Genomic DNA, 26444 nt, shown 5'->3' with positions numbered 1-26444 from the left:
CTTGATCTAGGATTTAGATTCCCAGGGACAACTGTATTTCAGGAATCATAGAATCTACCATGTATCTGCCCAGGTGCATGTGTATAGGAAAGTAAATCAAAGCTTTTTCCTAATTTTCCAAGACTTCTGTATAGCTCCGTTATGTTAAAGGAAACTAAAGATATTCTAGAGAGGCAAATTTCAGGTATATTATGATGTCATAAAATGCAACGTTCTGAAAACACAGCTTACCCACCTGAATCTCACAAGACTTAAATAGTGAGTATTTGCTGTTTACCACTTAGATATGTATCATTATCCAATGAATGGCATACTCCTTTCCCTGTATCAGTGAACACTCTAAGCATTTAAAGCAAACTAGAGACCCATGGAAGTTAGACAGCCAGCTTTAGACAATGTAGTTGGCTTGTTACCTGTGGCAAACTAACCTTTAGAAGCCACAGGTCATAGCTAAGCACCCAGGTGCCCATGCCTAGTGTAGTGGTTAAGGTCAAGTCCATGACCTATGTCCAAGGTTCAGCCTTGGCCATTGCCTACTTATCCTGTTGCTTTGGGTAGGTCCCATCTCCATGCCCCACAGTGTTCTCATCTGGGGACAGGGATGTGGGAAGAGTAACTTACTAAGGTGGTGGAGAAGACCCACAGCTACTCAGCTCTTAGACCTGTTAGAGGGCCCATGCGCTTCCCCTGAACTTTTCTACTGTTCACTTCCTGCTCCCTGATTTCTGCCATCACTGCTATCTCAGGGACCTTGCTCTTCTTATTAATTTTTTGTCTTATATGTTATTCTCCCTATCCTACCAATGGAGTGAGCAGGTATGGGGGGGGGGGGGGTAAAAGATAAGATTCGGGAGACTTTCCTTGTTTTAACATAGCAAGTAAAAACGTCTCAGGACCAAAAACAAAGGCTAGTAGCATCTCTATGACTTACTCAGCAAGGCTCATATTTAGAAGCCCATAATGGTTTTCTAAATACAGCTTAACCCATAGCTATGCTGTAGAAACTGTTCAGTCGACCAACACTGCTTGAAAGCTCAGTATATAGAACATCTAAAGAGGGACAAAGAGTAATTTCACTTATAAAAACTAACTATGCATAATGAGAAATATGCAAGGATCCCTGAGTATTGCCACCTACTCCCATTTAACTGAAATCCTGTGTGCCTGTCTTTGTCTTTAGAGCTTTTTGAAAGATGAATGGACATTGCTGCTCATTTTAGGGAAGCCGTGGCAAAGTCTGTTGAGAAGCATCTGTTTACCCCTCCTGCGCCTTGTTCTCCAGCACCTTTGATCATGAACAGCATCTCCTTTAATGCTGACGGTTCCATCCAGTATAAAGAAAAGCCATATTTCTCTGCCTCTGAAGCTCTAGATGCTTACATTGATGATTTTTACTTAAGCTGTGAGCCTCCTGACCTTAATGCCACAGAGGTTAATGTGGATCAGAGCCCTCTTGAATTACAGGCTAAGCCCAGCAGTGGTAAGCATTCTTTATTCTCAGAGTTCAGTTTTACATTCCTATAGAAAAGCGATGCTTCGTGTGGATATAGTGTCTGAAAGGTCCTCTCTCCCCTGCTTGCAATTTGTCAATCTTTTTGTAAAAGTTGTCAGAAAAATCTTACAATGTCAAAGCTTCTCTAGCTTTGGGTTCTTTTGATTCGAGAGTTATTACAAAAAAAAAAAAAAAAAAACAAATCAATGCTTTTCCTAGACGAACTTCTGGAAAAGTGAATACACACCTCACTGCAGAGAGTGACCTGATGACAGACCAAAGAAATGATGCCACTCCAGTCTGCCTTGGTGAACATTGAGTTCCACGAGGGCAACTTACAGGAGTCTGGGTCCAGGATTAGTTGGAGCACAGGCATCTTAGAGCAGCTATCCCACTGAACAGGAAAAGCTCTTTCTCCCCCCATCCAGCAACTGTGACTTGCCCATAGATCCTTAGAAAGGGGTGTGGCCTAATGAACTCCTCCTCCACTAGCAGGGTTAATTTCTTGAGACTCTTGAGGTGGGGAGCGTGGCCTTATAAGTCCTCCACTCCTCTATGACTATGAGAAAGTTAATGGACCCAATCTTGTACAGACTCCTTGGGGTAAACGTAGCTGCTGATGGTCTATATCATGCTCGAAGGACAATGCTCCACAGCAGTATTAATTGCAGGCAGGAAAAGCTCTTCCCTGGGAGCCTGAATCCTTGGGCCCTATGACTCAAATGTTAGTTATGTAAATTGTCTCCTTTGTAACATGTGAATAACTCTAAGTATAATTAATACTTCCCCTGATTATAGTGGGAACTAAAGGAGTGGTGAAACACTATAAATTATTGAAAGTATAAGGACCTTGATAATTTTTTTCTGGGAGAGGCTGAAAAGAGGAAGTTATTGTAAAGGTCAGGTGACCTCAAGGTTTGGTTTCCACTCTGCTGATGACAGCTTAGATACAGGAACCTGACTTTCACTCCCTACTTCTAGTTTTCTTGTCAATAAGATGAGTACATTGAACTTTATGAACACCATAATTTTGAAGCTCTATCATGCAGATGGCAGAAAAATAACATTGGTCCACCCCAGTATAGCAACATTTCTCATTTAAGAGTGTCATTGGAAGGTGACAAAAATACCATCATGACACCAAAGCCAAGTGGGAATCTAAATGTGGGATTGACTTTGAAGGAACTAGGGAAATAAAAGTCTCAGGTTTTCACTTCTCTTATCTTTATGAATAGAAATAACAATAATGTTACTAATAAGGAAAACGTCTGTTCTTCCGACTCAGTATTTTGAAGACTGTGTGGCACTGTACACAAAAGAATGACAGAACGTTATGCCTTACCAATATGAGGTGGCATTTATTGTCACTTCTTCTAGACCATTAAGAAAAGATTCGCCATTTAGTGCACCCTGAGCATGCAGAGTTAGACTAGATGAAGCAGTTTTTTGATGTTGTTTTTTTTTTCAGGTGAAAACAGCAGAGAGCTGAGTAAGGATGCATACAAGTGAGACATGGTCCTACATGACAGAAAACTGCATTTCTTTGTGCTAACTGTCTGATTATAGTATTTGACATGGTCTGATAGATGGAGAGAAATGACATGGGGATCAGGTGTGAAAGTACGGTTAAGTGTCTATATTATCTATGCAACTGAAGTGCAAAATATATTGTAATTTATTCAGCAGTACTGCTGCTTTTCTTGCCAAGGATTTTCTTTTCTTTTTTTTTTTCCTCGAAGTTTCTGGTAGAGAGAGTGTTCTGTGTCAGTTTTTCTCCTTTAATGGTGAGAAGAGGTTGGGGAGCTGGCGCCTGTTCGGGGCTTCTTCCAGGCAGGTGTGTCTTCTCCGGGCGCTCCTGAGCTATTAGCTCCACGGGCTTCATTGCTTTCACACTTCATTATGAAGAAAAATGCAATATCTGCTTCCTGCTTTTCTGAGAAAGCGGAAAGTATATTCATTACAAGAAAATTTCTCCAAACAGAAATGAATATAATTCCAGCACTAGAGAGAACTACCGTCAAATAGTTCTCTGCAATTTTCTCCCTTTGGCATTCAAATATGTAATAGAATCACCTTATTATTGCATTTCCCTAGAAATCCATTTTTGTGATTATGATTCAGATCACTAAGGTAGTTGTATTGTATTACATTATCTCTGACAGGAGATTTGATTTATTTCAATTTTTTACGTGTATGGGTGTTTTGCCTGTAGGTCTATCTGTGCACCGTGTGTATGCAATACCTGTGGAGGCCAGAGACGGTGTTGGCTCCCCTGGGACTCAAGTTATTAAACAGTTGTAGCCACGTAGGTGCTGGGAATTGAACCGTGGTCTTCAGGAAGAGCAGCTGGGGTTCTTAACTGCTGAACTGTCTCGTCTTGTCACAGAGAATTTGGTCGTTTCAACACGTTGCTGTTTTCTTACGTGCCCATGAAGCTGTCAAGGCATTTCCTTAATTTAAACTTCTAAGAAGTTTCCAAAGCAAAAAGACTGCACATTTCAAAGATTAGATTTGTATTGTCAAATTGTCTCCCAGAAAGGACAAGCAAACCTATTTTATTTGTTCTGGCCAGGAATAAAAGGGACTTTAATTCCCCAGACCCACCTCCACAGACAGCAGGAGTCCCTTTAATTCCTGACAGCTCACTGAGTACATTTGGTCACTATGTTTATTTAACATCTGGTTTTGTCTCTTTTGTCCATGTGTAGTGTTAGTCCTACTTGACATTTGTGCCCTCAAACCCTTACTTCATCCAGAATTTGTGTTGTCAATAGATATGGAGGCTACTTAACTGCTTTGCAAAAATCATTGCAGTGACCATTGTTGTCAAAATCTAAAGCCCTCTTACCCTCAGTCCCAGAGCTTGAATTTTTATCCCATGATCTGTATGTATCATTTCTGCACTATTTTCATTGTTTTAATTACAGTAACTATTAGATATCTGGGTTGGTTACTGGACTGGAAGGTTTAGGAGTCTTACGTATTCACTAATTTTTGCAAATGGACTTTACAGTCATTCTTCACAACTTTCAAATACTGGTTTTTTAATTCCTTCCGTTAGACCCCATGGGCCCTTGTCTTGATCTCCTCCAACCCCATTCTTTTCCCTTCAGCTGGAGGGAACTCCCTAAAGCCTAAATCTGCAGCCTTCCTATATGTGATAACCCTGTCATTCTCCATGTAAGACTCTGGTTTAGTTCCTACTTAACAGTCCACTTCGTTTTGTCGTGGTTACAGAAATACACACACACACACACACACACACACACACACACACACACACACACACACAAACACGGAGACACTCCGTTCCATCCTAAGCTGCATCTAGCCAATAAGATATACCAAACACCAGGTGCCCATCTGTCTGTCTGTCTGTCCGATGTTGTTCCTCTTGACTGGAGTGCCCTTCCCCATCCTCCCTGTTTTCTGGCAGTCCTCTCTCACCTCAATTTAAATGTCACCTTTCCCAACACCTCGCTCCTCCCTGTGATGTCTAGTTTATTGCTCCTGTTATGCCCACGCCTTCCCTTAGTGCCTGTAACACCTCCTAGAATGGCGTTTAACACTGAATTATAGGGGCCTGGTCAATGGCTTGTCTCCCTTCTCACTCAGTGGAGTGATGAGGCCATCTAAGCTTCTGGGTCTTGTTTACTTGGAACGGCTTCTTAGGACTGGGGTAGCACTGTCAGTCTCCGGGTGGAGAATGAAGTGATGTTCCCATGGCCGTTTTGCTATGTCTACAACCTCACAAATTCATTTGTTTCCCCTTCCCCTCAATTGGGACTCCCATTCTACCAAAGTTTTACTACTGTAAGAACTATTGCACTCCACTGGGGGGCTGTAAACAATAATAATAGTCATAAAAGGGGATACGCAGTCAGGACGGAGATGGTTTGATGGGACCCAGTGGGGAACGGGAAGGAGGTAGTGGAGGTGCATAGGATCATTGTATTCATGTATGACCATTTCAAAGACTAAATAAAAACATTATTTTTTAAAAGAACTATGGCTTTTCTCTGTACTGTTTAAATTGTTGGTGTATTTTGATTTACTTATTCTGAACTTACTTATACTTCTCCTCTGGGTAAACATGGTCTGCTCAGTGTCGAGTGCTGATGCTGAGGACATTCTCAGGCGTGCCCTAAGTGAGACTGATGAGGGAGAATGGGAACACCCTCAGTTCTTCCTGAAATTCTTCACTTAGGATTTCCTTGAATCAGCTTCTCATAAGTCCATGCCCAACTCTTCTTCCCTTGATCTGACGTCTATGGTAGGCTGAATGAGACCGGCTCCCATAGGCTGCTATGTTTGAATACTTGGTCCCCAGATGGTGGAAATGTTTGGGAAAAATTAGGAGGTGTGTCCATTCACTGATGGTGGGCGTTGAGGTTTCAAAGGGCCAGGCTATTTCCAGGTATCTTTCTCTGACTTGTGCTTGTGGAACAGGCTGTAAACTCTCTGCTACTGCTCCAATGCCATGCCTGCCTGCCTATCTGCTGCCATGCTCCCTTCCATGATGATTATGGACTGTAATCCCCTGGAACTGTGAGTCCCAATAAATTTTTTTTTTTTTTTTTTTTTTTGGTTTTACTGTGTTGTGTAGCCCTGGCTATCCTGGAACTTACTCTGCCGACCAGGCTGGCCTCAAACTTACAGAGATCCACCTGCCTCTGCCTCTGCCTTTGTCTCTGCCTCCCAAGTGCTGGGATTAAAGGCATGCACCACCACCACTGGGCTACATGTTTTCTTTTATAAGTTGCCCTGGTCATGGTGTCTTGCTGGGGTGTCTTATCATGGCATTAGAAAAGTAACTGTGACAACTCTTTCAGCCCATCTATAAAGATACCCCTGCTAGTTCTGGCTTACCTACTGATACTCTGTGATCACAGATCTTCCTGCTTCCCACATTTGATTGCTGTGTCTTTTTTTTTTTTTTTTTTTTTTTGGTTTTTCGAGACAAGGTTTCTCTGTGTAGCTTTGCGCCTTTTCCTGGAACTCACTTGGTAGCCCAGGCTGGCCTCGAACTCACAGAGATCCACCTGGCTCTGCCTCCCGAGTGCTGGGATTAAAGGCGTGCGCCACCACCGCCCGGCTGCGCTGTGTCTTTTTTACTTTGTCTTTCCATGAGTCACCACCAGTGTCTCCGTTATTAATACTTCCACTAAGCTGGTGGAACTAAGTAAGCAGAACTAAGCTGGCAGATGACCCTGAAGGATTAGTCCCTGGATGTGTCCGATAAAGCTGCATTTGTCTAAAACATGGACATTTATTACTGTGTCTACTGTGAGCACCTAGTGACCAGCTTTTCATGGCATATCGCAGGCATTGCACAGAAATTTGGAGGTTCTGCAAGCAAGAAATCAGGCACACTTACCTTGAAGTTTTATGTCGTAATTCATTGTCATGTTCTGTTCTTGTCTGAGGAACTTTCTCTCTACACCATCGAGGAGTTTGCAGACTTTTTCTGGGCAATATTTTTGTCTGTTTTCCTTAAAAGTGAAATGATTTTTCTTTTGCTGGGAAACTGTGCTTTGAGAGTCTCTTGGAAGATTATGGTAAAACTGTGAAGAGCTTTTGCTTGAAACATTAATCCTTTGAATACTCCGCCTTCAGCCTTTATGCTCTTGCATGGAGAAAACAATCCGCAGTCCTGGAGTAGCCTATTTTGTGGATGAGAGGGTTGTTCTTGTTCCACAATAATAAAAAAAAAAATTAACTATTGATTTGAAGGTATACTGGCATGCAGGCCAAAGTGGAGTGTCTATGGACGTATGGAAGAAAATGTTTTTACGTTCTTAAAACCAGCTGTGAGGCTGTTTGAGCCTTTCATGCTACTTTTCATAGCTCTGGGGCCATCTGTTATAACCTATCTGCAGTTTTGAGGTTTAGAAATAGAGTCTGTTCAAAAGTCACCTTATTATTCTAAAGATGGTACATTTACCTTCCAATCTATGCTCCCTTAAGGTTGAACTGGCAAGCGGCCTGTAGGTAGCACCTAAGGAATACTAAGTAATGGGCTTGGACTTAAGGGTCACGTGTGGTCTTTGTTCTGAGTAGCCATAATCCCTGTCTTTGGAAACTTCGTGATTTAAGGGAAATTCAAGTAAGCACGGCAGCAACTGTCATACCCCGGTGTAGCAAATGCCAGCAGGGAAACATATAGGAGGGGTTCCTGGAGCAAGAGACAAGCACCAGGGTGGAGGGTGGGAAGTTCCCTATGGATGTGAGTCTCCTGCTAAAATGTGAAGGCCAAGCAGAAGATGGCAGGCTAAAAGATAGTGGAGGTGAGCATTCCTGAGGAGATACATGACAGGGAGAAGCCAGCACACACACACACACACACACACACACACACACACACACACACACAAGAATACTGATGACAGAAGATGGACAGAAAGTAGAGGGTGCTTATTCCTGTCTCTTGAGAGGTGGTTTCAACTTCTATTTTAATTCTGCCTGTATTACTCTGTTTATTCTATATTCATCCAACTTCTTGCATGGTTTTGCTCGTTTTCATGTGTTTTTAGTTGAAAAAAAATAGTCACAAGGCATTGGCGGCAGATGTTTCTTATACACATGATCTCTGAGACCTTGGGCTCTCATATTAGAAGATGTAAGCATTAAAAAAAAATAGATAAGAATTTGAGGATAGTTCAAGAGGGCAGTTTGAGCTGGATTATTTACCTCTCTTTTTCTATGGCTCCTTCTAACTCCCAGAGTCCTCGCCAGAGCTTTCCATGGCCTAGCTAATGGGAGAAGTCACTTTCACCTTTCCACCCAGGCCTTCTTGGTCCTTGTCATCTGGGTCTCCACCGCTGTGATGGAGCCCCAGGCGGCCCGTGTCACCGTTCTTCAGCCACACCATCTGTGCTGCAGGTCCTGCTCTCACATGCTGTGCCCTCACCAACTCTATGCCCACTTTCTGGAGTTCTTCCCTGTAGTATGTACACTGCCTACCCAGATTGCACATGACCTTTACAAATGCCAATATCAGCCTCTTGAGATAACTTCCTGTTTCTTTCCTGCCTCCATGCTTAGCATGCCACCATGCTACCCAAGTATCCTTATGGTAGTGTCCTCTACTAGCAGTGATGGCCTCAGTCCTGACTTAGTTAAGGTTGCTATTGCTGGCCTCAGTCCTGACTTAGTTAAGGTTGCTATTGCTGGCCTCAGTCCTGACTTAGTTAAGGTTGCTATTGCTGTAAGGAAACACTATGACCAAAAACAACTCAGGGAGGAAAAGGGTATTTTGGTTCATCAATGAAGGATGTCAGGACCTGAGCTCAAGCAAGGCAGAAAGCTGATGCAGAGACCATGGAGGGGTGCTGCATACCAGCTTACTTCCCCTGCCTGCTGAGCCTGCTTTCTTATAGAACCCAAGATTACTATCCCAGGGGTGTCCCTACCCGCAATGGGCTGGACCCTTTCCTATCAATCACTAATTAAGAAAATGCAATTTGTATTAATTAGGAGAACATCAGCCTACAGTCTTGTCTGCTTCTAGCCCCGTCTTCTGGAGGCATTTTCTCAGCTGAGGTTTCCTCCTCTATAGCTTATGACAAGTTGAAATAAATCTGGCCAGTACAATTGCCTAATGCCAATTCTCTGCGTATTATAAAATATCACAGATATTCACGTCTGTACGCACGACACTAATCACTATGCCTCGCTTCCACTGTGTGTCAGGAACCACTGTGTATTATGTCCACGCTTTGCCATTGTGTTCTCACAAACAAACTGAGGTGGTACCCCTAAGGTGACAAAGAAACTCCACAGAGAGGCCAGATGTAAGATGCTGAGGAGCACTCGGCTACAAGATCATCCCTTTCATTTGACTCCAGCCTCTCTGTGCCTACTCTGGCCGACACTAGACAAAGGGAAAAATACCCTGAGACTCGTTATAGACGTGGTTATAGGAGTTTCAAAGATGGTCACAAATGGACAGATTCAAATCCATGTTTTAACCCGTAGTTTAATCTTAATAAAACATAATTAAAGAGCAGGAACTGAGCTAAAAAGGTAAGACAAGCCATTAAACCATGGGGAACAGCAAGGAGCCTGGCTTTGGCCTTGGCAAGTTTGGGACCATGATCATTGAAATCCCTTTGAAGGTAGCTAAGGAGGAATGTACAGGGCAGTTCCCAGGGCACTGGACTTTGAGTGAGAATTAACCTGAGTTCGTTCCCAACTCTACCTGCCTTGTAACTCCAGCCAGCTGGCTTAGTCTCTCTCTTCTCCTATGGAACAGGGAAAGTAATAATTGCCAAGGATGATACGTTACAAAGAAAATTAAATGATCTATGTGAACGTACCCAAAACAGTTACATGTGACATCATCACAGTTCCCAGAATTATCTGTTCACCTTGGTGGAATAAAATGTAAAATATGACATTTCTTAGTGATTTTGACTTTTTTTAAACTCTTTGCTCTCCCTCAAATCTATAACAAATGTGACTATGTTTTCATAAGGACAATTTCTCATCCCAAGTGCTGGGGATGCAGATACTGTTCTTGCAACTTTCCATATCAGCTTGCAACATGTATCTATGTGGCCCTGAGACCTAACCTATGTGATGAAGAGCATCAGTTGCTCTTTCACTGTTTACAGTGCATTTATACTGGCATGGAACTTGTCACACTTCTGGTGAAGTTATGATTTATGTATCTAATCTTTTAGTCAGTTTAAGTAATTATGTCTGAATTTGGCTTAATTATCTATCCCAGTTATGTCTGAAACTTGAAATTTCAAACTCTATTTATTTACTGCTTTAAATTCCTCTCTCTTGCATTAGCATATTGTAGATGTTTATTTACATTGGGAGATTGTATGAAGCACCTAATAGGACCAGGGGCGGGGGTGGGGGTGGCTCAGGAGATCCAGAGAAGATTCTATGGTCCTGTTAGAAAACTGGATCCCTGGGGACTCAGCTTTTAATAAAAAAATAAAAGTAGAGTATCATTAAACTAAAAAATGCTTCACTTAACTCTCCCACCTTTTGTAAATTAAAAAAAAAAGAGCATAAGAACACAAGAAGATTTGAAACTGTTGGCAAAAAGTGCTGGACTATGATGAGTAAGACAATTGAATTATATGCTTCAGATATTACTGTTAATTTTTGATTGTTAACATATACACATTAGATACCGATGGTTATATGTACTTTAAAGAATAATAGGATATTAGAGAGCCTACACCCAGCACTAAATCTATACTATTGATAAGCAAGTGAAGCCCTGCTATACTTCTCAAGGATTTCATCTACTTTTAAGTCCCCAACTTTTTTCACTATGTTCTAAAATTCATCATTTATCTGTTATGTCTTAGATCGTTACTCTTCTGTTTTTCCAGGGTACATACCACACAGTGGCCTTGCTGTGTGGATGTGATCTTTGTGGCCTTGCTTATATATACCATGGCAGACTGCTTCTGTGTGCTCTAATCAACAGTGTGTGATTGCCATCCCTTTGCTCTTTATTTATACATGTGCACATGTGTATATGGGTTCAGTTACCTGTGCATGTGAGTGTGCAATGCACACATGTGAGCAGAGATGTGTGGAGGTCAGAGGTTGGTGTCTGGTCTCTTTCTCAATCTCTCTTCACCTTATTTCTTGAGACGGTCTCTCACTGAGCTTGGAGCTCAACTTGGCTAGGCTGGCTAATCAGTGAACTCCGGGGAATTGTCCATATCTTCCTCTCCAGATGAGATTAGAAACATGAGCTTTTCCATAGGATTTGGCTGCTATAAATAATTATCATATGAACACTATTGTACAAAAATCTCCTTAAAGTCCTGCTTTAAATTATATGGGGCCTATATCTTTGTGGTTGACTTCTGTTATCTTCCTAAACCTCTCAACTGTTGTCCTCTGGAATAGCAGTTAGTGTTCTTCACCACTGAGCCATCTCTCCTGCCCCTAAGATATGTTTTTGATCTCCAGTTAAAGCAAACATGGGCACTAGTAAATAAGATTCAAAGACCACGAGAGTGTTTAATGTTCAGTTTGGAACTTTATTTAACACGGATTTTTTTTGGGTTATACTATGTGCCTAATACTGTAAGATGCCTCATACTTCTTGTCTTCCTGGAGCATACAGTATATGGAGGAGAAAGACAAGTAACCAAAAGAATAAATATTATGGTATTCACTTGACTAAAGACAATGAGTTAGTGTGGGGGAGAAAGAAAAAGTCCTGTTGTTGGGGACTGAGAAGTTTTGCCCCTACATGGGTTATGTCAGAAGTAAAAGATGATACACAATTGTCAGCAAAGTGTGAGTAGGGGACACAAAGACCCACAGACGGGAGTTCCCATCCTAAATCTACCAGAAGTTCTGAAAATTGAGTGAGGATCATTGTACCTGTCAGTTGAGTATGTGGAATAAATAAGATAGCCTGCATGCACCCTTCATCTTGAAAATATCCCATGATTCTGAGCATCTGAAAGGTTTTACTATATTAAATCTCTCGAGAAAAACTGCTCAAAATAAAAGAATATGATACACTTAAATTTTCCCAAAGATAAAGGAGCATAATTCACTTCCAATCCCGATTCTTAAGTCTATGTCCCGGAAAGAGTCATCTTTCATCATTTCAAATAAAACCAACTTCAGATTCCAGCTGAAGCCGTTGTAAATGGAAAGCCGTTTGTAAAGGGATTTCCCTATAATTAAGATGGCTCGGCAGAGAGGGCTGTAAAAGCAAGTCTTCCATGGTTGGCGACAAAAAGCAAAGCACTAAAATTGCTAAGTAATACTATAGATTTCAGGATTTATATGTATCTTTAACACTAGTCTCATAAAAGGAATGATTATTTAACAGTCTAAATTCCTGAAAACGGTTTTCGTAGTGGGGAAAAATGTAATACATACTGCTATAGCCCTTTATCTATGGATATTAAAATGTAAATTTCTACCTTGGAGCATGTGGAAAAATCTCTTCATGGGATGAATCCTAAATTAAGTGTGGCAGGTGATTGTGATTAATCACTCCCTATTACCAGAAGAGGAAAGGAAGAAGCCTTTCCTACTTAATGGGATGTAGCAGGACTCAGAGGGGAAATGCAAAGATGGTTCATTTTTAAAGTCAAACATAAACCACTTCACATCTTCCTGAAATTCTGAATGAAAGCATATGAATCTTGCACCTTTCATCCCTCCAAGGGTGGTCCTGGACTTTGACATTCTTGAACATAAGTTCAAGCACTTCAAATAAAGTGCTTAGAGCGTCATTTGGGGATAATTTTGCTAACCGAGATGCATGAAGCCAGAGATTATGTAAACTGTGGTCAGAGGCCACACTGAAGAGCAGGTAAGGATGTGGCCAGTGACTTAGTTTCCTAGTTCCACCATAGCAGCTTTAGAAATGTCGGCAAGTTCTCTAGGACACGAGGTTGATTGAGGGATCTGGGGGTGTGAGCTGAAGGATAGAGAATTGGGGTAGTATAATCAAAATGCTTGGAACATGCATATGAAATTCCCAAATAATAAATAAATACATTTTTAAAGAATTTTTACTGTTCTGTAAAATGAGGGTAATAGTAATTTCATCCACATAGTATTAACTTTATTATGTATTAAGCTAGAATTTTCATTCTTAAAAGTGATCTTAAAAATTAAGATAGCTTTGTTTCTGCTATAGAGACTTATAGATTCCTTACATTGCCTTTTAGCATATGTATAAAATGAACTGGTGTCAGTTCATAAGGAACATAAACTATGTGCATTAAACTTTATCCATATGTTAGAAGATGAGAGCAGGGATATGCAGTTCCGTCAAAGTTTGAGACCTTGGATTTGAGTGTGCATTTCCAGGAATCTTAAAATCCCTTCAAACTCCACATATCTGTGTTTGAGTACGTGCTTGTCTCTGTGGAGCCTTATCTTTTAGGACTTTCTGTAAGCAGTTTGTAACTTGACTGACAGCTGACCAAATGTTTTAATATGGATAGTGTTTATCAGAATGGGGTTGGTTCTCCCCAGAAGGAGTCAAGGAAACAGGGGTACAGATAAAGATATAGGTACCTCCCAGGAGGAAGCGGACACCTTAGCTAGAAATCTCCAAGAGCTGCAAAGGCAATAGTGAGTCTATCCATGATACAGAGCCACCAAAGACTCGTCTATATGGGCTTGAAGTATCCAATTCCAGCGGCATTACCATCCCTAAAGTCCCCACTGCATTCATTTGCTGTTCACCCATGAACCTGTTGAGTGTGTCTTGTCTCACATGCAGTTGTACTTACAGCAATTATTCTTGGACCTGTAACAACAAGGCTGCTCCTGCATCAGCATCCTTGTACACCGGTTTCCTCGGTTCCCTGATGTCGTTTCTCGCCTCTTCTTAATGGGAACGCTCCCAATGTGCTGGCAACACAAGTTCCTACCCCTGCCAAGCAGAGGACCAGAATGAGAGCCATGCTTAAACATCACCAGGGTACCGAAAGCCATTTTGGAAGTCCTGGCAGGAGACAGACTCCTGAGAGACTCTCACAGAATTGCCCATCTATTTTCTTTTCAAACCTACAACACAAGGTTGCATAAGATGGAATAAAACAAGACATGGAGCATACTTTGCAGACATTTGCATATCATCAGGGTTAATATGCTTGGCTTTGGTGTTATCTCTTCAAGCACTCACCTTTGGGCAATCCTCTGCATAGATAGAAAGCTCAGAGTCAGCTGGTTCACACGGTGAGGCCATTCTTCCGTAGTAATGATATTATTACATGCCCCTTTCCCTTTGTGACATTGAAAAATCAAATACCCATTGTAGCTGAGCATCGTATTAACAATAGAGAGAAATGTCTTCTCTTCTAGGACTTACTTAATGGGGGAAGCAATTGTAACAACAAAAGCAATTATACTCCATCAATGCCTTTGATCTGACTATTAGAGTCACTACAAAGGCTAGATAGAGAAGTGATTTTTTTTCCCCCTTGTCAATGAGTTTTCAGGTCCTACCTGAAGACCACCTCTAATATCTCTTTTATCGGGACAGTGGGCAGAATCAATGAGAAAATACTAGCTAAGCACCTCTGTCATGCAAGATGCTTGATGGGAGAAAGATGAACAAGAAGCAACCCCGGATCAAGTTATTTCTCAATCAATTCAATGCCCAAGGAAATTTCAGCTACTTCCTTCCAGTAGTAGAAGGTTTTGCTTTTACCCTCACCATGGTTCCTAGAATTATCCCGACAAACATCTCCCACATGTACAGGGGTTTTATTTCGGAAATGTATTTTAGGCACTTTCTTCTCTAGAATAATCCCTGTAAACTCTCAGGAGTAGACATTTCTTTCTCCTCTCTGAGAACATCCATTAACCACACTAAGAGAGTGATGAGAGCCTAAGCAGTTTTGGTGGATGCTTTTAAAGTTACCAGACCATTCCATGCCTCTCTCCTGGATACTCTCATGGCTTGTGCCGTGCCACACTTGTACCCAGCTATATTTAGGGTGCATACTCCCAGGGAATTCAGTAAGGCATCTGTCATGATGCTTCCAACTGGCTTCCTGGAGACTCGCCCTTCATCCGTCACATGGAATTCATTCACTAGCTCACACATATTTTATTTGGTCTAAGATCCAAAGTCTGCATTTTCCTATATCACAAGGGTTTCGGGTCTTTGAAGCAAGAGACTAGAAGGAAAATCCCAAAGAGGCTGGGTTGGGGAGGGTGGATGCTGAAGTGTTTATATCTCCTCCAGTACCTAGACATTAGGCATAGTTACCAAATTAAAAAAGAAAAGAAGTCTAAAGCTCTACAGGCCCTGCCTATGTTTTGAGAGAGTGACAGCCAGAGACTGAAGGACTTGGGAGGAAATTCTAAATTAAAACCAAGCTGTACTGTATGCAACGATAATCTTAAGGCATTGTCCACACGGAATTTCAATGTAGGAATATAAAAGATGAATGAATTTTGCAAGCTTTCAAGTGAAAGCTCCATGCATATTTTAAAGCATTCACGGCCTCATGCAAGAGGGTCAGCATCTCTAGATGAAAATGGGTCCAGCGTGGGTTAGTAACTAGCTTTTAAGGATGTGCTTTCAGCCTATAGGTCAAATGACTTTTTATAGTTTATAAGAAATACGTTTTAGTTCATTGTTTTAGATTTGGATTAATAATTAACTGGGGCCTTTACCCAGTGCTTTTTTTTTTTAAACATTGTATCTCTTTTCCAGAAATTGCCTCCCATGGAAAAGAATTCTAGTTGAATGTTCACTCGAATTAAAAAGCTTTAAAGCAAATATTATGACTGAAGATTATAATTAAGAAGTCCCAGTCACTAAAGATACAGCTTAGCGGGATCCAAACTCTTTGTGAGCAGGGAAGCCAGCCTGTTGTGTAGGAGCCTCTGCCATGTGTGGCTCCAGGAGGATCTGAGTGGTGCCACTCTGAGTCACCCCGCAAGCGCCCATCATCACGTGGCCTCAGCATCACCCCGTTTGTGTCAGTCAGGCTCATCAGTACTGCGTGCTCCCAGTGTGAATGAAGGACTTCAATGGGACGTCTTAAGAATTTGTGTCAGTTTTCTCACGATATCCTAAGGCCAGTATTTCCATATGGAATAGGATGCCTCATGTGTACAGGCCAAAATGCTACCATGTAACCCAGAACATTTGCTTGTCGAATAGGATGGATGTCTAGAGAGTTAAATTTTGTTTGCTGATGAGTATGCATAGAATAAAGGAGGAGCAGGGACTCAAATACCATCTTCTGTCAGAGTTGCTGTAACGTTTTCTCAATGATGACATTCAGCAAATGAGTACCGAGTCCCTACTGGGTGTTTCTGGGAAGCTAACAGTATAAAGCTGACTCAGTCCCTGACCACTGAGGACTTACAGTTTAGTTGTTGAAAAGATATAAGAGAATGGGGCCTGATGAGATGGCTCAGCAGGTCAAGGTATCTGCTGCCAAACTGTGGATCTGACTTGGATTTCTAGAATACACATGGGAGAAGGAGAAAGCCAACACATATATGCACATGCATACGCACATGCACACACTAAATGAATAAAGGTAATAAAAATATCTTCAAATGACCAAACTAGATGACTAGTTCTAAATTACCAGAGTTCATTTATCTTTTGGATTAGCCCTATTGACACTGAAACCAGATGAGTCTTCAATGTGTGGAGCTTTCTGTACATTATAGGATACTAAATGGCATGTCTGGCCTCTACCCACAAAATGCAGACAGCAGCCTCCCACTCAGTTGTGACAGTCAAAAATATCCAGGGTACTGCCAGACGTCCCCCCCCCAAAAAAAAAAACAAAACAAAACCACAGGCATTCTTAGAGCACAGGACAAGGAAGTCAAGCCTAAGTTGACAAAGCTACTTCATAGGAAGCATGGTGACACCTGTGCTAAGGTCTGATGATAGACTGGGAACAGGGAGAGAAGGGGATTGAGGAAAGGAAAGAGCTGTCTTAGGTTTCTTTCTGTGGGCTCTCTGTATTACGTGTGGGATCCCCTCAAGGGCAGAGCAGCCCTGCCACCCTGTGAAAAATCTCGCGTCTCCTGTACAGATGGATACACAGAGGCACTCAGGCTATTTTGTTGATGTCATCATGCATATTCAGGCATACAGGCATGGTTCTTTGTTAGCGTGCTCATATTCTCCGAATCTCTGGGTTCAGTGTTTTTAAAGAAGATAAATCTAATGGGGCATTCTCCTGAGGAGGGGGAGGCAGCCTCAGGAAGGCTAGTGTCAGTTGGGGAGATCACTTTCCCCAGTATCTCCAGGCAGAGTCTATCACGTCCCCCATTATCACTCGTTTTGTGACTTCTCTGGGCTTCTGGCGTCAGCGTCGAGCTTGGTCCACAGTCGGCACTGACCATCTCAGTCCTGGAATTGACACCATGTTTCTCTCTTCCTCTCCCTGCTGGCCTCTTCCTCTAGTCTGTCTTCTGGCTGTCCCGCATTGCCCCCTGTCCCGCATTGTCTCCCTCCCAGCTTTACTCTTAGGCAGGCATACTTCTCATAGAATCCTTATACTCCTTTAGCACCACATCTAGCAGGAAGAGCGTGGGGGGCGGGGAGGGAGGTGTTTAAGATATGCATGTGTGAACACATGAGCCAAAGGTGCACATGTAGGGATCAGGAGACAATATTGTAGAGCCAGTTCACTCAGGTCACCAAATTTGAGCAACAGACATCTTTACCAATTAAGCCTTCTTGCAGATACAGGAAATGAATTTTCATCCTTCCTTCCACTCCCAACAAAAGACCCTCTGTGGATTGGCACTGTGTCTAAGATCCCAGAACCAATCACTGTGCCTACAAGGACACAGGAATCTGATGGGCCAGAATTAGGTCTCAGCAAGGCCCTCTCCAAACACACTGATAGAATTAACCCACTCAGACAGCATTGGTTCAGGATGAAGCAGAAATGTTTCCCAGGTAATCCAGACACTGTTAATAGAAAAGAAAAGAAAAGAAAAGAAAAGAAAAGAAAAGAAAAGAAAAGAAAAGAAAAGAAAAGAAAAGAAAAGAAAAGAAAAGAACAACTGCTAGTTAGGCAAGACCATGGCTGTCTCCCACCAGCACTGACTTTATTTAACTGTCCCCAGCTACAGTGTGATGCTCTCGTCATTATCAGATATATGCTTGGCACACGGAAGACATTCAGTAAATACTATGGGCAGCTGCTAAATTCATGAATGAAGGAACAAATGTACAGTTGGCTTCACTTCATTTTCTTTCACTTCATTTCTGGTGAAATGAAGGAGAGTTAGGAAAGCCAGCCAGGAGTCTTTTGGTACCAGCCAAAGGTCTGGTAAATTTGGCTGTTGTACTCAAGCTCAGGACGACAGTCTCCTTTGTGATACACAAGCATGATATCAATGAGGTAAAACAGCCCAGTCTGCTGCGAGGAAATCCCCTCCCAAAGAAACAGTGGTCTTTCTAAGATGGGGTGAGCTGTCGTGAGTGATGAGAATGAACTCGGGCTCTTCCTTCTGATGCTCCGTGGGGCTGGTGATGGAGCAGCTGCCAGGGGCAGGTTCAGAGAGACCCTGATCCATAAGCACCTGTGGTCAGGAGAGGGAAAAGCATGGAGTGTGGTGCCATTTGTAGCTTAATGACCATGTAAATGAGCCAGTCCAGCCAGGCAGAGAGCTGGGAGCACAGAGGCTTGAATCCTGGCAGAATCACCTCAATGCCATGTTCCTCCATGTGCCAACTCAATGCCCCTTCTTCCTGACACCTGCCGAGTCACCTCTGTAGAGGAGAGGGCCTTTCTTCTCAGCAGCCTGGGCTCACTTCCAGAATGTGGAATGTGGGGTTGTAACATGCTCTGCACCTCTTAGGAACCGAAACAGTATAGCTCTCCTTGCTTCCTCCAGCTCCCCCAGGGAAGAAACAAAATATAACACACAGGCAGGAGGGGAGGCCGAGGAAAAGAAAGGACATGGCAGATGTATCAGGAGGAGTTGTAAGGTTTCTTTAGGGTCTCGGTTGTACAGACATTCCTGATTCTTACTGTTTTATATTCAAAACTTAAGAAACTGCAGGTTTCTCTGAAGAAATTCTGTTTATCCATGTACCCCTGCTTAGTTTTCATATTGAGAACACACAGACAGGTATATTAATAGTAGTCACATTAATGTTGTTGGTTGTTTTCACCCTTAGCTCTTTTACTCTTTGGGGGCCCACCACACAGCTCCCAAATAAATCGTACATGCAATTTTATTATTACTTATAAATGCCCAGCCTTAGCTTGGCTTGTTTCTAGCCAAGTTTCCTTAACTTAAATTGTCCCATCTACCTTTTGCCTCTGGGCTTTTCCCTTTTCTTACCTCTGTAATCTTACTTTCACTATTACTCTGTGGCTGGCTGGGTGGCTGGGTGGCTGGCCCCTTCTTTTCTTGCTCCTTGATCCCCCTTTTCTCTCTTTTTCTCCTTCTGTTTATTATCTCTTCCTGCCAGCCCTGCCTATCCTTTCTCCTGCCTTGCTATTGGCCGTTTACCTCTTTGTTAAATCAATCAGGTGTTTTAGACAGGCACAGTCACACAGCTTCACAGAGTTAAACAAATGCAACATAAAAGAATGAAACACATCTTTGCATCATTAAACAAATGTTACACACACACACACACACACACACACACACACACACACACACACACACACGGGGGGGGGGGGGGCGTGACTGACTCTGCCCATTAGTAAGGTACAGACCCAAATTAGGGATGAGCACAGTTTAGGGAGAGCATAGTGAAAGCATGCACATGTCAAAGACATGATCTAAGCTTTACTGGCATATCATTCTCATCTTTGTGACTAGTCATGACAAGGAACAACTTATGGAAGATAGGACTTTGGCTTGTACTTTGAGAGGCCACAGTCCATCGTAGCACTGAAGGCATATGGCAGGTGTGTGTGTGGCTGGAGCTCCTCACATCTCAGTGGGTCAGGTAACAGAGAGACTGGGCAGGAACCAGAGCCCAGCAATAAACTTCAAGGCCTTTCCCCAAATGACCCTCTTCCTCCCACTATACCCCACATCCTGAAGGTTCTACAACTCCAAGAACAGTGCCAACATTTGGGTACCAGGTGTTCACACCCATAAACCTGTAGGGGACATTTTTCATACAAATCATACCTAACTAGACAACAGAAAATGAAGCTACTATGAGAGAGAGAGAGAGAGAGAGAGAGAGAGAGAGAGAGAGCACAACCCACCTGGTCATTTGAAAACCTGTCTCCAAATTGCACACTGGTGAGTGTAGGGTCATGGCAGATATTAACACCTGTACCTGCCTTCTTGAGCCTTTTGTGCGTTTTGTTTCAAACCAATAATGGCACTACAGGCCCACCACCTACACCGAACTTGCATTTCTGCAAAGGGACTAAAGTACATGCTCTACAAGTAAAATGCAGCTTTGCCTTGACTCCCATTTGAATTTGGCTCATAAAGACAGCAAAAAACCAATAATAGGTTTTCACTCTGAGCTATCTCTAAATGTTATGTCAGAAATTAGCTGTAAATGTTAGATTCTCTGGAACGAGTCAACTTGTGAATGTTGTCTGTACTAAATGAAATATGCCCATGAGCGTGCTTCACTACAAATGAGAATCTCCGAAGAAAAATGTACTTTCCACGTAACTTTTAAACGTTTGCTCTATTGTATGAGAAATTTCGCGTGGGGGAACAAAACCAAATGATGTCTTTCCTCGGGGATATATGAAAAAGAGCAAGAGTATGGAAATGAATGTGTGTGCTATTAGCTGTCAGCCCGGCGCTTGCTAAAGAGAGTGATTTTGATTCTTTGCTGTATATCCTTAGCATAAATGATTATTTTACATGCATTATTTCTCTAATATATTCAGAGAGAATCAATAAATTATATTTATTATGCAGAGGCAAGAAACATTTTATAATCTATGCAATGGTAAATTTCTCATATATCCATTTTGCTCTAGAATATTACTTGGCTGTAATTTTGCCCTGTCTTTGGGGATTAGCACGTAACTATAGCAACCTATTACGCAGTTTTGACTGAAAATTGTAAATCACCGTACTACATGTCTTTGTACTTTCTGAAATAAGGTGTTTCTGTTTCATTATTCAAGTCAAAGTGATGCCACTGACCCCTGTGCAATGTAATCTAGATCTTTGAGAGGGTAAATACAAGTATGGGGGAAGAGGAACTAGTGAGATACTTTTCTCTTATAAAAATATTTCTTCTATCCAAAATCAAAGTAATGTTGTGTTTCCATGACAGAAGGGTTTAGATGGAATAGCATTGAGTGCTGTGGGGTAAAACATTGAGTGCTGTGGGGTAAAACTATATTGTTATTGACCATCACATTGCTTTGCACCTTGACATTACTGAATACGTGTTTGCATTAATTGATTAATTAGGAAGATGCAAGGAAGGAAGGAAGCACTCTGAGCAGGGCACAGGGAAAACGAAGCTGCATTGAAGCAAATACTTACTTCTGCAATCGTACTAATGTGGCAAAGATTCATTCTGACCAAAGATTCCCCCAAAATAATAAATTTTTAAAGGAAAAGTTCAAATCTGCCTCAGAATGATAAGCTGAGCTGCTGCCAGCTAAGGCTGAGAAAAGACCTAAGGGTCACTTGAGGTGATCTTTTGAATACAAAACTGAAGGCAGACAGCCATCCGAGAGAAGGAAATGGTCTGTGTTCACAGGAATACACAGGGCTCCTTAGAGTGGAGCTTTCGAAAGGAATGGGGGGCTGAGATAAGGTTCTGAGAGAGGAGCCTATGTGAGGAGATAAAGGGTATGTGAGCAGCAGTTAGTAAACCTGGGCCCCTAGTGGGAAAGGAGACGATAAATCTGAGGGGGATGTGCCAAGTTTAGAAAATAAATTTGGCACAGGGCACAGAGCTCAGTGGTAGAGAGCTTGCCAAACAATCACAAGGACTTGGGTCCAGTCCCTATCGCCACCACAGAAGTCACAAGTCCCATGAACTTTGCCATTCTTGTCATTCAGAAATGATTGGGTACACGTTTCACGTTCAGTTGGAGCACTACAAGCAAAGACGGGTCCAGGCCCAGCTCATGCCATAGCTGTGTGGGTGTCCAAGGTCACTGCGAATCGCTGCTTCCATCTTATCTTCTTGCTGCTGAGATTAACATGTTTCATCAGTCCACTGCTTGTGAAGTGCTTAGGATACCTCTTTAATTAAAGACTTGTTATGGAAACTTCACAGGCCAAGTATTGAGGAAACAGGGGAAGTCTAGGTCAGATTGCTAAAAGTAATGCCTCCCCCAGAAAACATTATCTGTAACTGCTACAAGGTACAATACTCAGAAGGCTGTACTGTATGTTTTCAATCCCATTCATCCATTCCCTTAGTGGTATTTACTGAGCAGCTACTATTTTCTCAGGAATCATTCCACACACCGAGGATACAGTGATTAAAATATAGACATAGTTGTTGTCCTTGTCGAATTTAAAATCTAGAGGGAGAGCCAACTAAATTAGAATATAGAACAATTCTGTGTAGCATATCATGGTACAATACAATACTTGGGTGCCTTTGAGCCCAGAGCTAGCACATCAACCTTCTCTGGCTGGATGTTGGTTGTGAAGGGGACAAATCGTGGGAGATTGCCTGCGAGAGGGGAATACTGATACGAGATTGAAAGGATACACGTGAGAGAAGCAGAGAAATGGGCCTGTGTAGGACGCTTCAGAGAACTAGGTTCAAGGAGCTAGTTGACAAGGACAAGGAGACTGAGAAAGTCAGGAGGTCCCCATGATAAAGGAGAACCCATCCTGTGGGTTCTCTCTGAAGGGCGCCAGCATTAGGATGCCAGTTCAGGCTGGCACTACAGGGACACACGTTGTGTTTGTTTGGAGTTTCTTTGGAGTCACTGTGGTTTGTAGAGTAACTCAAGAATTCTGTGTTGAAGGGGGTATCCAAGTTTAGTCAGAAGGAAATTACTACAGTGATTTCCTAACCATGACACTCAAGCCAGAGGCACTGTAAGTAAGAAATGGAACTGGATATCCTCAATTTAAAACCTTTCTGGAAATGACATTATTTTCCATGCTAACTCTAGACCTCGTGCATGCTGGACCTCAGGCAAGCACTCTACCACTGAGCTACCCCCCTCGCCTTGATGAAAAACTTACAGCGAGTCAGTCAGAGTGCTTGGATACTGGCAATCATTACACTTTGGTGGCTGAGGCAAGAGGATTTTTGAGTTCAGGTCTATCCTGGGCTATACAGTGAGACTTGGCTTTCTAAAACTAAGGAAAAATGTGAAAGGACACTGCTGTGGGTGAAAAGGCCACCGAAGGCTTAAAGAAGATATTTGTAATTAAATCATATATCTGCCCCCGCCCCAAAACCAACTTCCAGTGTATAAGGAACTCTTCCGTCCGCACAATTAGAACCCACTTTAAAAAATGGGGATTTGCATAGGTGTTTCTGTGATGGAATAGAAAAAATGTCAGATACATAGGAAGTGGCAGTCAGGGGTTATGAGGGGACTGCAAATGAAAGTCACGAAAGGGAAGTTTAGGGGTGATCTCAGCTCGGCAAATGAAATTATAGACGTGTGTTTCTCCCAACCCTCTAAAGTGCTTCTGTGTAAGAGTTTCTCTTAGAGATGTGTAAAAGACAGATGTTCAGCCTCCAATCGATGACCTTGTCCCTCCTCCAGCAGTCCAAGCCATCTAACAGGAAGGCCATTTTTTAAAATCTCATTCTTCAACACACACACACACACACACACACACACACACACACACACACACACACACAGAGTTCTCTATACATACACGGTTCTCTCTGGAGGTTGCTGGGTCACTGGGGGAAATCACACTGGATGAACAGCATGTAGTCACCATCTTTGGCAACCATTTTTAGATGATGTCACTCCATACTGACCCTTGTGATTCTTTCCTTTCCCTGCTTTGGTTTTCTTGCCTGAGTAATAAACTGAAAGTGTCTAGAAAATCAGTCATTCTGTGGCTTCTGTTGACCCCTTCAGTGGTCATTCATGACACAGTCCCCTTTTCTCCTGACTCATAAGGAACACAGGAAGCCTACTACAACCACACTCTCTTTGAAGTGGACAGAGACCATACATATTGTGCTGATCATTTTGCAAAGATGTCACCAAAAAGAAATCAAGAATCCACAGTTGTATTCTGAGGGAGTTGAAGAAAAACAACCCACAGTAACTCTCTCTCTCTCTCTCTCTCTCTCTCTCTCTCTCTCTCTCTCTCTCTCTCTCTCTCTCTCTCCCCATTTCTCTGTCTCGCTCTCTCTGACTGTCTCTGTCTCTCTGTCTCTCTTTCTTTCTGTCTGTCTCTCTGTCTCTGTCTCTGTCTCTCTCTTTCACTCTTTCTCTGTCTCTCTCTCTCTGTCTGTCTCTGTGTCTCTCTTTCTCTCTGTCTGTCTCTGTCTCTCTGTATGTCTGTCTGTCTCTCTCTGTCTGTCTCTTTCTGTCTCTGTCTCTCTGTCTCTCTCTGTCTCTCTGTCTCTCTCTCTCTCTCTCTCTCTCTCTCTCTCTCTCTCTCTCTCTCTCTCTCTCTCTCTCCACTTTGATTCTAAGATAGCCCAAGCCTTACAATGGAGTATGTAACTTTCAGTGTACACTTTCTAAATTTTGAACCACGAACATTATGGACCCATCTCACAATGCATTGCACAGGCTCTGCTCCCCCTTTGAAAGAGCAATCCACCTCTTAGTTCAAGTACTACTTGTCTACATGTGGCTTCTCAAATGTTTCCCTATTTGCATTAAATGTGTACACATCCATTTTCTTTTGTTTTGTATTTTGATCTTAACTCCTTGGGTATTTCTTTTCCATTTTGCATTGTTATTACCTAAGGAAGAGCCTGAATAATGGGTTCTGCAACAATAATGACAAAATATCTATAGCAAATCTTATACTGTATATAACAGAGTAATGTGTCTTTCTCAACTTCTTCTCCATTGTGTTATGCATCTGTTTGTTTATTTATTTTTGAGACCTGAGGGTCTCACACTGGACCTGGAGCTCACCTATTTTGCAAGACTTCCTGGACAGTGAGTACAAAGGATCCTCCTGCATCTGCCTCCCCAGAACTAGGATTGCAGGCTTGCACCCACATTTTTTTAATTGGTTCTACAGATGCTACCTCAGGTAGCATGTCCATGCTTGTGTATGGAACTTTACTGACTGGGCTGTCCCCCAGCTCAGATCTTCTATTTGTAGCATTTTAGATACCCTGGCTCTCTTCTGTCTGAATATCATTTTTGCTGGCAATGGATGCACAGTGATTTGAATTTCTGAGTATTATAGACCTATCAAAACTTTATTTTCCTCCTGCGATAATCTGCACCGGGCCTTGAACACCCCAGATTTTGTCTGTCACTAGAGATGGTAATGGAGATCGTCTCTTCTCAGCCAGCTGACTCCCTCCAATGAGCTCTAGTTCCTAGTTGTTTTGCAAGTATGACAGTTAATCAATGTTAATTTTCAGGAAACCTAATTCTCTGTGTGTGCTAGTAGATCTCTGTCATGGTCCCAGTGTGCATGTGCTTTCGTGAAATGCCTCTCAGTATTTGTCTTCCACAGCTGTGAAACTTCTCTGGCCAAAAAAGTTACTGCAGAAAAAAATGTAAGTGTATTCAGTAATATGTAGACAGTATGTTCGGGGGAAAAAAAAAAAAATATATATATATATATATATATATATTATATACTAAATATATATGTGTGTGTATATATATTTTATAGTATATACTAAATATATATATGTATATATATATATATATATATTAAATAGACAGCTTCAGGAGAAGCACATTCTAAGACTCCCTTCCTTCCCCAGCCTCCACCCACCCTCTCTCCACTTCATATGTGAGATGAACACCAATTCCACTAGTTTCTGAGAATTCTTCCAGCTGTTCTTTAAGTAAGTGCAAAGAAATAAAAATTCATATTCATAAGTTTTTCTTATGAAGTACAGCATTATGCAACTGTTCTACTCATTGCTTTTTTTCCTGGAAAATGCCTTAGAGAGATTTCCAGATTGACCAAACAAATGGCCCAACATTATTTGTATCTGCACTATGTGATTTGTTTTGGTACACTCGTACTTATTAAACAATCTCTCATTTTGTGAATATTTGAGTCATCACCAATCTTCATTAATAAACGTGGATTATTTCCAATATTTTGCTATTAGGAAATTACATGCATTATCATATACATGTGGATTAGGTTTTTTTTTTCACTGCTATGAAAGAAATATCTATCAAAAGCCACTTAAAGAAGGGAGGATTTACCTTAGGTCACAGTTCAGAGTATAATCATTTATGACAGGGACGTCATTATAGGAGGGGACAGTTGGTCCTGTGACGGCAGGAAACAGAAATGAAGGCCCTTCCTCAGACTGTCTTCTCCTTTTCATTCAGTCTTTATCCAGCCCATCGAGTGATGCTGCTCACACTTAGGGTGGGTT

The 26444-nt window shown here is 42.0% G+C and overlaps 1 protein-coding gene across 1 annotated transcript in view; it reads left to right on the top strand.

The window, feature by feature from the left end:
- Positions 1 to 219: 219 nt before the first annotated feature.
- Positions 220 to 26444, top strand: part of LOC131895352 (glutamate receptor-interacting protein 1-like) — a 143161-nt gene continuing 116936 nt past the window's right edge. Inside the window, exon 1 of the mRNA XM_059245792.1 lies at positions 220 to 258. The gene's annotated coding sequence lies outside the window, so the exon portion shown is untranslated. The remainder of the gene's footprint in view (positions 259 to 26444) is intronic.

Source organism: Peromyscus eremicus, chromosome 18 (genome assembly GCF_949786415.1).
Source record: "Peromyscus eremicus chromosome 18, PerEre_H2_v1, whole genome shotgun sequence".
Taxonomy (NCBI): Eukaryota; Metazoa; Chordata; class Mammalia; order Rodentia; family Cricetidae; genus Peromyscus; species Peromyscus eremicus.
Note: the sequence above shows the minus strand (reverse complement) of the source record. Positions and strands in the feature narration are given on the sequence as shown.